The sequence below is a fragment of the Miniopterus schreibersii genome (genome assembly GCF_964146895.1).
Source record: "Miniopterus schreibersii genome assembly, chromosome: 2".
Lineage (NCBI taxonomy): Eukaryota > Metazoa > Chordata > Mammalia > Chiroptera > Miniopteridae > Miniopterus > Miniopterus schreibersii.
Window position 1 is genome coordinate 102,700,414 of NC_138102.1, and position 12,790 is coordinate 102,713,203.

Consider the following 12,790-nt stretch of genomic DNA (forward strand, 5'->3'; position numbering starts at 1 on the left):
CCCCACTGATAATCAGATTGTGATATCCATAACAGACGAGTGGCAGGCCAGGAGTAAGGAAACTAGGAAGTAAAGTTTTATGGCCATACCACAGCTACGAAATGACTACAAGGTTATTTTCTGAGTGAGTACTGCATTCTTACCAAGGAGTCCCAGCTCTGCTTCACTCCTACTCTTGAATAGAATGCTGACATACCCAATTACAAAATGACCCCACTTCATGACAGTATCCAATCCCGACTATCCTTTCCTTAGAACCACTCAGCTCAAGCCTAAACCCTATGAAGCCCTTGCCCACTTCCTCTTACTAAAGACACCTCACAGTGCCTAGCTAGGTGTGTTCTCCCTTGCTACAGCAGGCTAATAAACTTCGTTTGAATGAAGGTACATTCCTGGTGGCCTTTATCATTCATTATGCCCAATTATCTAACTGAAATTACAATGCATTAAAGCAAACTGAAACATTTCATTTAAATCGGGTGAACTATGATGACAGAGCACATTCTATCTAGCCATGCTATGTTTTACTTAAAAACATTTGTCCTATTAAATTGTTCCACTCTTTTGATCATTCTGACAAAACCCACTAGTTAACTTTCGGTTAATGACAAGCTTATTTAAGAGATTGTTAGAACTAACTTTAGATTTGAGGGGAGTTCTTCGCAATTTGGGGAGAGTTCCTGTGCTTGGCACTGTTACAGTCCCTGATATATAGCAGTGAACAAGAGATCCAACAGGAGTTAGTTTCAAATTTCTTGGCAGCTCTAGATGCCAAGCTCCAAGTACTTCCAAAGCTTCTCATAAACCTAGTCATGAGTATCTCTCATCTGCATTATCTGACAAAACTCAGGCTAAATTTCTTAGCTCTCATACTTCAAAACGCATCTTCACTTTGTTTGGATAAACAGCTACACAGAACTTAAAGAAATCATTCTAATCTTGAAGTTTAAAAAGAAATTCTTGGTCCTTTCTTGTCTGTTCAATTACCAGATTACAGTGACATGATCAGATGCCACTGAATGGGGGTTTTCCATCAAAGTAAACTACTTATCAATCTTTCTTAAATCATTTCCCCAAGTTTCATTTTTCTGAACCCAACTCTCTAAAGAATTGCTTCTTGACTTCAAGAACCATATTTTGACATTAGTCATTTATAATAATTGTTTTTCTCCCTAATATTTATGCTAGAAGAAATGAGCAACACTAAAAAAAGAAATTAATGTATAGTAATATTTTTCTCCCGAAATGGTTGGTCTTTCATTCTATTTCAAATATATGCCTAATTTATTTCTAGTTGGCCCCAAACATTTTTTTTCCTTGAAAGTATATTCACATCAGGCATATGAATATACCTGAATATTTCTTAAATGTTCATGTGTTATATACAGGGGTGGGCAAAAGTAGGTGAATAATAATAATAATACAATAATTAATAAACAAATAATACAATAAATTGCTTCACATACTCACCCACCCCATATATTCCAAGTGTTACTGTGAATAAGTACTAAGACTGATGTGCTATTAAAACAGCCTAAAACTGTCTTTTCCCCCTTAATTTACTTTCTAAATTCTCTATCAATATAGCCACTAAATGAAAGTTACTTTTTACCCTGTCAATAACTCTCCATAAATGAAAAGAATGTTATGAATGCTCATTGTTAAAAAATAAACAGGATGAGATCTGAAGTCATTATATTACAAATCTGCCTCTCATATGAAGGCTTTATTGGACCATTAGTAACACAATGTTAAACCTGAATATATAAAGCAAAACCTACAAAGGTTTTTCTACTTTAAAAAAATTAATATATCTCACTTGTGCATTCTATTTTTATTATTTCCAGTATCTCTTAAGACTAATATTTAACGTCACTTAATGGTTCTCACTTAAATTGATGAGGATAGCCTTCATGCATTGTTACTAAGACTATAAATGGGTACAATGATTTTATTTATTTTTATTTATTTATTTTTTAAATATATCTTTATTGATTTCAGAGAGAGGAAAGGAGAGGGAGAGGTAGAAACATCAATGATGAGAGAGTCATTGATCGGCTGCCTCCTGCACGCCCCCGACTGGGGATTGAGCCCGCATCCCAGGCATGTGCCCTGACCGGGAATCGAACCCCGATCGCCTGGATCCTAGGTCGACACTCAACCGCTGAGCCACGCCCGGCCAGGCGGGTACAATCATTTTAGAAAACAATCTGGAATAGTGATATTAAGTACGTATATTTCCTACATCTGCCATTTCTTTCCTGATTATATACCACTGAAAAGATTTCACACAGCTACAAAAAGTGGCATATTTGTGGAAGGAAATACATACAGGCATACCATGTGTGTATCATTAGGAACAGATAAGTAACATGCATATATTGAGAGTATGTGGTCAAAAGCAATGAACTGGATCTATATGTAGTTAAGTAGAAAGAAATTTTTAAAAAGGAATGAGATTTATACAACAATGTTTTTTATATAAAAATTTTAAACCGTACACAAAAGCAGTATTTTCATGAGTACAAATATGTAATAAGATAATTGAGTTGGAAAATAGGCTGGAAGGATATATACAGGCATGCCTCAGAGATATTGTGAGTTTTGTTTCAGACCACTGCAATAAAGTAAATGTTGCAATAAAGCAGATCAGACAATTTGTTTCCCACTGCACAAAAAAGTTATGTCTACACTATACTGTAGTCTATTAAGTGTGCAATAGACTACACACTTAAGTGTAAAAAAACACAACAATGTACATGCCTTAATTTAAAAAATACTTTATTGCTAAAAAAAATGTTAACTATCACCTGAGCTTTCAGCAAGTCATAATCTTTTTGCTGGTGAAAGACTTTGCCCTGATGATAACGGCTGCTGACAGATCAGAGTGCTGGTTACAAAGCCAATTTCTTAAAATAAGACAACAATGAAGTTTGCTGCATCAATTGGTTCTTTCCTTCATGAATGATTTCTCTGCAGCATGCGATGCTGTTTTACCCCACAGTAGAACTTTTTTCAAAATTGGAATCCTCTCAAACCATGCCACTGCTTTAGCAACTAAATTTAGGTAATATTCCAAATTCTTTGTTGTCATTTCAACAATCTGCACAGTACCTTCACCGGTAGATTTAATCTGAAGAAGCCACTTTCTCTACACACCCATAAGAAGCAACTCCTCACCCATTAAAGTTTTATCATGATATTGTAGCAACTCAGTCATATCTTCAGGCTCTACTTTTAATCCTGTTTCCCTTGCTGTTTCCACCACATCTGCAGTTATTTCCTCCATTGAAGTCTTTAACCCCTCAATCTTTGAGGCTTGGAATCAACTTCTTCCAAACTCCTGCTACTGTTGATATCTTGACCTCTTCCTACAAATCACAAATGTTCTTAATGGCATCGAGAATGGTGAATCCTCTCCAGGACGGTTTTACTTTCCTTTGTCCACATCCATCAGAGGGATCATTCTCTACGGCAACAACCGCACTGTAAAATGTGTTTCTTAAATACATACATACCTGGGCTGCAGGTTCCATTCCCTGCCCCAGTCGGGGTGTGTGTGGGAGGCAACCAATGTATGTGTCTCTCTCAGGATGATGTTTCTTTCTTTCTCTCCCCTCCCCCATTCACTCTCTAAAAATCAATAGAAAAATCCTCTGGTGAGGGTTAACAACAACAACAAGAAATAAAATTGTCCTACAAAACGATAGGTTGTGTTTTGTAAAACAATCTATATCATGTAACTTGTCAGCTACTACAATTTTTATAATTAAACACCTGTAAAACTGTTCGGGAGTCAACATCTGGGGAAAAGATCGATTATGAAAGTACAGTTATAATGAAAAGTGAATGTATTTTTATGACTATAGAGCAGGTACTGCAATGCCAAATTTCCCCATATTCCACATAACTGACAAGCGTGGTGGCTCTATGGATAGCTTTTGTCTTTACTCCTACTATTATAAAGTATCTCAAGATGAAAACACATACATACACCTTATAAACCTGATATCTAAGAACAAGAATGCCTACATGAAGACGGACTCTATAATTACATATCTATTTTGAATTGACAGCAATGATCTAGATATGAAACAGACCCATAAAAAACTACATCACCCAATTCTCCAAAGCATATAACTCACAGCTATGGAGTTTGCTTATATTCTAATATTTGCTTTCTTTAAGCTGAATTAAAAGTATTTAAATTGATGATGTTTAAAGAAACTTGAAAATGGTTTTTGGCTTGTATTTCCTAATTACGTTTTCCAAATTAACCTATACTAAAAATATATGTAGGAAGTCTTAGATAAAATTACTTCGTAAGACTTATCTCTAAAATAAAATGTGAAAGAAAAAAATTAAATAGAAAAACTATCTGGTGAATAAGAAGTTAAAATGATGGACACCTATGGTAGATTACAAAACAATACCTACAAAAGCTCTAAGACATCTTTTCCCTAGCCTTCAAACTCTAGACTTCCAAAGAGAGTTGAAGTGAAAGAACAAGAGTCCAGAGGGATCTACTTCCATGCTTAGACATTCCAAATCACTGTCCTATCCCCATTCTCACCCTCAGCCCTGGTCATCAGACCCTCACAACTTGTGGTTCACCATTTTCCACCTTGGAAATTATTTTTCTCTTTATTTCACCTATCTTATCAGTTATCAAAAACTGTTCTCCAACATAATTGCCACCCCTTAGGCATACCATCCCCTTTCCTAAATTGTAACAGGAGATAACTGGCTCCATACCGCCTAGTCACTACACTGAGTATTCTTGGATCCCTTGTCAAGTATGAGTCAAATATTGGTCACATATTAGTACATGTAAGTGTTTCTTTCTGGGCTGTCAATTCTGTCCCATTGGTCTCTGTGCCTACTTTTTTCCTACCTAAATTTTATTCTGGAACGTAAAACTTTATAGTTGACATACAATATTATTCGTTTCAGGTGCGTAACAGTGAGATTTCACATTTATACACCTTACAAAGTGATCACCACAAAAAGTCCACTATCTGTTACTGTATAAAGCTACTGTGATACTGACTGTATTCCCTAGGCTGTAATTTACATACCTGTACTTGTGTTACGTTTGCACCTCTCAATCCCTGTCACCTTCTGCCCACGCCCCTACCACCCAACCCTCTGGCAACTATCAGTTTTTCTGTATCTATGAGTCTGTTTTGTTTGTTCATTTGTTTAGTTTTTTAGATTCCATACATAAGTAAAATGACAAAGTATCTGTCTTTCTCTGACTTATTTCGGTTAGCCTAACACCCTCTAGGTCTACCCATGCTGTCACAAATGGTAAGACTTCATTCTTTATCGTGGCCATTCATCTATTGATGAACAGCTTGGCTGCTTCCAAATTGTGGCTATTGTAAATAACACTGCGGTGAACATAGGGATGCATATATCTTTTTGAATTAGTGTTTAATTTTCTCCAGATAAGCACCCAGGAGTAGAATTGCTCGGTCCTTCTTTGTCTCTTGCTATAGACTTTGTTTTAAGTCTATTTTGTCTGATATAAGTGTTGCTATTTCAGCTTCTTTTTTTGTTGTTTTTTTTGTGTATGTTTCCCTTTTCATGAAATCTCTCTTCCATCCCTTTACTTTCAGTTTGTGTGTGCCTTTCAATCTGGAGTCTCATGTAGGCAGCACATGTAAGGGTTTTGTTTTTTATCCGTTTATTTTGTCACTCTTCTTTTTTCAATGGAACACTTAGTCAATTTACATTTAAAGCAATTATTGATTGGTTTTTAATTATTGCCATTTTAATTGTTTTTATACTAAATTTATAAGTGGCTGGTCTACTAGCTTTACGATATATTTGTCTTTACTACTGAGTTTTTTTTCTTTCATATATTTTCGAGTTTCTAGTTTTGGCCTTTTCTTTTCCACTTAAAGAATTCCCTTTAACATTTCCTGTATTGCTGGTTTAGTGGTGATGAACTCCTTTAGCTTTTGCTTGTCTGGGAAAATCTTGTTCTCTCCTTCAATTCTGAATGAAAACCCTACTGGGTAGAGTACTTTTGGTTGTAGATTTTTTTTCCTTTCATTGTGTTGAATATATCTTACTACTCCCTTCTGGCCTGCAAAGTTTCTGTTGAAAAATAAGCACAGCCCGGCCGGGCGTGGCTCAGCGGTTGAGCATTGACCTAGGATCCAGGCGATCAGGGTTTGATTCCCGGTCAGGGCACATGCCCAGGTTGCAGGCTGCAGCCGATCAATGGCTCTCTCATCATTGATGTTTCTATCTCTCTCTCTCCCTCTCCTTTCCTCTCTCTGAAATCAATAAAGATATATTTAAAAAAAAAAAAAGTCAGCACATAGTCTTACAGGCATTCCCTTGTATGTAACTAGTTTTCTCTTACTGCTTTTACGATTCTCTCTTTATCTTTACTTTTAACAACTTAATTATAGTGTGTCTCGGTGTGGATCTCTTTGGGTTCATCTTGTTTGGGACTCTCTGGGCCTCCTGGCCTTGGATGTGTTTCCATTGCCAGGTTAGGAAAGTTTTCAACCATTATTTCTTCAAATAAGTTTTTCCATACATGAATCTCTCTCTTCTCCTTCTGCGGCCCCTATGATTCAAATGTTAATACGCTTGATGTTGTCCCAAAGGTCCCTTAGGCTATCTTCATTCTTTTTAATTCTTTTTTCTTTTTGATCTTCCAATTAGGTTGAGTTCCACTATCCTGTCTTCCTGACTACTGATCCATTCTTCTGCATCACCTGATCTACTATTGATTCACTCCAGTGTATTTTTCATTTCAGTTGTTATATTCTTCAGTTCTGATAGGTCCTTTTTAAAACAATTTTTATTTGACTGCAGAGTTTGATAAGCATTTTTATGACTATTACTTTGAACTTTTCATCTAGTAAACAGCTTAGTTCAGTTTCACTTAGTTCTTTTTCTGGGGGTTTTTCCTGTTTTTTTGTTTGGAACATATTCTTTTCTTTCCTCTTTTTGCCTGTTTGTTTCTATGTATTAGGTAGGTCAGCTAAATCTCCTGGCCGTGAAAAAGTAGACTTATTTAGAAGATGTCCTGTGGGGCCCAGTGGTAGAATCCCCCTTGTCACCAGAGCCAAGTGCTCCAGAAATGTTTCCTGGGTGAACCAGTGTGGTCTCCTACTGTGGGTGAGCCACAACTTGTATGGACACACTGGCAGGCAAGGCCGGTCCCCGGCCTGCTGGCTGTAAGGCCTGGCCACAACCATTGTGCGCTCACTGGTATGCAGGGCAAGCCTTCAGTGTGGCTGGCTGTTGCACACACACTGTTGTGTGACAGTGCCAACTGAGGCCCACTGGGTGTGGCAGGGCAGGAGCCACTTTGGAGGGGTGCTAGTCTGGGTGGGTCCTCGGGGAAATGCCAGGGTGAACAATGTCAGCAAGGTTAATGGAGAGTGTCAAAAATGGCACCTGTCATGGTCAGACAAGCTAAGTTAAAGAAGAGGGTGGTGAATGGCTCTTGTCCGCACCCGAATCAGGAGAAAGTTCCAAAAGATCCCTGTCCCTCCAGCATACACCCTAAAATTTGTCAATGTATCACCTTCACATATGACCTAGGAGATTTTTCACACTGCTGCCACTGTGCCAGGACTCAGGAAGAGGGAAACTTGGATCTCCTACAGCCCACTGGCGCTCCCAGAATAGGCCCTGCTGGTTTTCAAAGTCAGATGTTATGGGGGGTTCCTCTTCCTGATTCAGATCCCCCAGCCTAGGGCTTGGACCCTTCACTCTTCAGGGATAACCTCTGCAGTTGTGATAACCCTCCCACTTCTGAGTTGACATTAAGGACAACAGGTACAGAGAGGGGAAAATCTGAAATCTTAATGACATGGATGAGGTACTGTGCCTGAACTGTAACCGGAGGTTGCCTTAAATTTTGATTTAATGGTTTTGTGAGATAGTAAAACTTCCTTACAGTTTAAATCATTGTGAAACAGAATTTTCTATTATTTTCAGCCAAATGCATCACAATTCAAAAATTAGAACTTAATATTTTTAACTGTTTACTTGTGGAATAGAAGAAAGAATGGCAAAGAGATAAATCTGAGGAGAAGGTAGAGAGGAAAAGTACAGGAAGAAATTATAAAGAAAAAAAGTGCGGTTTTTAACAAGAAGGCAGGATGAGAAAATCTCTCCTAGGTGGCTCCACTGTTTTTTTCAATAAAATATATAGCAAGTTTGTTTTCATTTATTCAACCATTTTTAATGCACATCTATCATTTTCTAGATCGTGTTCCAGATGTTAAGTATCAGCAGTCCACATGTGCCAGGTTCCCTGAGGCAAAAAGCAACTTGGTATTTAAGAGGGACTAAAACTCTGACTGAAGCATCATGAACAGGAGAGAGAATGATGAAAGGAGATACTGAGAATGGTGTGTGTAGGGGGAGGGGCAAAGCACAAGTCATCCAGAATTCGTAGGTTGTGTGAAAGACTAAGTAATCGTAAAATGCAATGAGAAGCCAATGAAGAAACATGATTAAAGTGACATTTTCACAGCAGATGCTAAGTGGAAAAAACTGAAAATGAGAGAAACAGGGTGGAGAGAACAAGTTAAAAACCTATGGCTCACACACACACATGCACAAAATAACAAAAAACTTATGGCTCACAAATAATGTAATTCCACTTATATGAGGGGACCAGAATAGTCAAATTCACAGAGAAAGAAAACAGATTGGTGGTTACCAGGGGTTGGGGGAACAGAATGGAGAGTTGTTGTTTAATGAGTACAGAGTTTTAGTTTTGCAAAATGAAAAGAGTTCAATGGATAGATGATGATGGTAAAACAAAAATGTGAATATACTTAATACCACAAAACTGTAGACTTTGAGATGGCTAAGTAGTAACTTTTATGTTATGTGTATTTTACCACAATTAAAAACAAAACAAAACCAAAAATCCTATGGCTGTTTTCTAATCAAGAGATAGTAGAGGCTTGGTCTAGAATAATAATGGAAGATGCAACTGATTATATACTAAGAAGTGGACAGATTGGAATTATATTTTGGGCATAAGTATCAATAGGTCTTGATGAGTAACTAGAGATTGGAGACTGCAAGATAATTTCCAAATTACTGACATAAGCAACCAGGTGTAAAAACTGCCTCTTATTGCAAAGGAGAACACTGAGGAACAATTCAGATTTGAACATGTTCAGTTTGAGAAACTTCTGATACATCAAAATGAAACTGAGTAGATTAGGTAAGTGTATAAATGGGTCTTGAGGTCGGAACAGATGTGTGGCCTGGAGATGCAAATTTGACAGTACTTAGTATACAAACAATATTTTAAGCCTGCAATTCAGTATTACGTAGGGAGAGAGTGTATGGGGAGAAAAAGGAGGAGTGGAATTCAGGTTTGAGGCATTACACTATGAGGAATTCTAACATTTACATTTAGAGAATACAAGGAATTTCCACAAAACAATGAGAAGGAAAAGCCATATATATAAAATAAAAACTAGTAAAGTATAATAAATCAAAACCTTAGAGGAGAAACTATTTCAGAGAGAAAAACTGTGTTAAAATGTAAAGTAATGATGATAATAAGAGGAGGTATTTACTAAATGACTACAACGCTCCTAGGACTACTGCAAGCGCTGTAAAGGTACTGATTTATTCATTTCTCACAACACCCCTATGAAAAAGCTTCTTCATCCCCATTTTAGCTAAACAAATTAAGGCCTAGGAAAGGTAAGTAACTTGGTCAAGGTCACATAGTTAGTAAGCCAGGCAGATTCAGAATATGAATTCTTAACTACAATGTGAAACAGCTTTGTCAGTGGGCACTGGGTTTAGCAACATAAAACATGGTGACAGTAGCAAATGGAGTTAAACAGAATGGTGGTGGCAGAAGCCGACTGAAGTGGGTTGAAGAGTAAATGGAAAGTGAAGAACTAAAGATAATATGAGTAAACAACTTTTTAGACAAATATGTCTATAAGGAAAGGTGAAAAGACAAGGTGATACTGGAAGGATATTTAGTGTCCAGAAAGTTCTGTTGTTGAACTTGCTACTAAAGGTAGGGGTAGCATACTCAACTTTCTACACGGATGGGGCAGACAGACAATTTATACAATAAGAACCACCAGCATTTATATACATTTACAGTGCTCCAAATACTCCTCTAAGCATTTCTTATATATTAATAAATATAATGTCAAGAATGGACAACCAATTAGCCCCACTTTACAGATGAGAAAACTGATATACAGAAAGGTCTGTGAGTTGGCTAGTCAAAGAGCTTCGGCAACCTGGCTCCAGAGTATCCACTAGTAGAGAAAGAGTCAAAGACATGCGTGTGATATGGGGGCTTTGGTGAGCTGAAGAGAACATGTACCCTGAGGAGTGATGGCTCCAACAATAGCCAAGCACTGTCCAATGGAGCATTCTGAGAGATGGAAATGCTCTACCTCTGTTTTGTTAAATACAGTAACCACCAGCCTCATATAAGTATTGAGAACTTGAAATAAGGCTGGTATGACTAAATTTAAAGAGCCACGTATGGCTAGTGGCTACTGTATTGAACAATACAACTCCAGAAAATTGTTTGTGAATGCTTTATTTTTTTTTAAGCTAGAAATACAGATTTTAATGTAAAATCTTCTAATTTTAAAATGTTAGTTCCCTTTAAAAAAAAAACAAAAAAACAAAAACTGCTTACCAAACAACCCAAATATCCATTAAGAGATTTCACAAGTTACAATGGAACTCATAGCAATCAAATGAATAAGATGTAGCTGTATGTATCAAAGTGTTAATGTTTAAAACAAATTTGCAGCATAAGTACCATTCATTACCATTTGTATGAAGTTAAAGCACACGCAAGCATTACTTAACATATATATTGTGCAGGAGTATAAAGGCATTCATAGGAATTATAACACCAACACGTTGGTTACTTCTAGAATGAGACGTAAATTTGATCAGGGAGGGTGTATTAGTTTCTTACTGCTATTGTAACTAATTACCACAAACTTGGTTTAAGACAACACAAATTTATTATCTTACAGATCTATAGGTTGGAAGTCCACCAGGTATCTCAGTGAGCTAAAATCAAGATGCCAGCAGGGCTGCATTCTTTACTGCAGGATCTAGAAGAGCACCAGTTTCCCTGCCTTTTCCAATTTATAGAGGGAACCACCACCCGTCCTTCGTTCATAGGCCTCTTCCCCCATCTTCAAAGTCAGAAACATTGGGTCAAGTGCTTCTCATATCATATCACTCTAACCTTGCTTCTGATGTAACATCTCTTTCTCTGATACTTCTATCTCCCTCTTCCACTGTTAAGGATCTTTGTGATTACATTGGACCCACCCAGATAATCCAGGATAATCTTCCTATTTTAAGGTCCACTGATCAGAAACCTTAATTCCATCAGCAACTTTAATTCCCCTTTGCCATGTAGCAACATATTCAAAGGTTCCAGGTGTTAGGACACCGACATCTTTTGTGGGCCATTATTCTCCCTTCCACAGAAGCGTACAAAAGAAGTTTTAATTTTGTAATGTTTCATTCCTTAAGTAGAGGAGGTGTTCATTTTATTTTTTATTATATCTCTTTTATGCCTCAACTGTGTTTAAAAGCATTTTATATGACATTTTCTTCCAAGATAAATTTATCAAGCATTCACAAAGTCCTAAAATTTAATGAGATCACCCAGGAACAGAAAGGGGTAAAGGGAGGGAAGTGTGGAAAAATCAAAGCCTTGGCCATGCTTCAACCTAAACAGGTCCTCTTTTTATTGTCTTTTAATTTTCTACAAAATATTTCATTTGAAAAGAAAAAAAATTCCAATTATTCAAACAAACAAAAGAGGAAAATACCACTGGCATAAGACTGTAAGAAAACTATGAAAAAATAAAAATTAATTTATATGGTACAAATAGTAGGTAATTAACAAACTAACTCAGGATTTAATGCTAGTCAAAGAGTTATATTTACTACTACAAAGAAGCTGAACGATGCCTTTGACAGCCTGGCAGGGATAAGGAGATAAAACTTAATAGTCCAAGGACCACTAAGTTAGGGAGGAAGAAGGAAAGGGTGCTACAAAATGCCCATGCACTTTCGGTTGAGACTCTAAAGAACAGTACTCTAAAAATAACATGTACAACATGTATACTGACTCTCATGGATACTGCAGCTCAGTTTCAAATATCAAAGCCTAACAACAGATTAATGTAATCCCAGATTGCTAGCTCTTTCAGGCACCGATAAAGTGCTAACTGTTGGAAGAGAAAATCTCCTAGGTATAAAGTTACTTCTAAAGCAAAATTGCAAACACAATGTCTAACACATAATAAAAATTAACCAGGCACATGAGGAGACAACAAGCAGAAACTATAAACAACAGAAATAGACTCATAAGGGCTCCAGACAGCCTATGCAGTTTTTATGCAATATAATTTTCGAGATGATAAAAGACTGAGAATTCCGGCAGTCTCAAAATCTCAAGCACAGGATGCAACAATTTTTGAGGAGAAAAATATTCTAAAACTGAAAAAGTAACTGCATTTAATAACACAATGGATGCGTTTAAAAACAGAGGTGTACAGCAGAAGGGATTATTAATTAACTAGAAGAAATCATAACAATATATTCAAAATAAAGAACAGAATGACAAAATGGTGAAAACCATGAAAAGGATAAGAGACATAGATAAGACCGATAAGAAGGGCTAGCATATATATAATTGCATCCCATCAAGAGAGAAGAAAGAGAGATGAGAAAGAGCACAACAATATTTAAAGAGAGAATGGTTGGGAATTTTCTA

The 12,790-nt window shown here is 36.8% G+C and overlaps 1 protein-coding gene across 6 annotated transcripts in view; it reads right to left on the reverse strand.

Annotated features, from left to right (window-relative positions):
- CDK8 (cyclin dependent kinase 8) overlaps positions 1-12,790 on the reverse strand; it is a 124,761-nt gene that overhangs the window by 75,825 nt on the left and 36,146 nt on the right. The gene's annotated exons all lie outside the window — the stretch shown is intronic.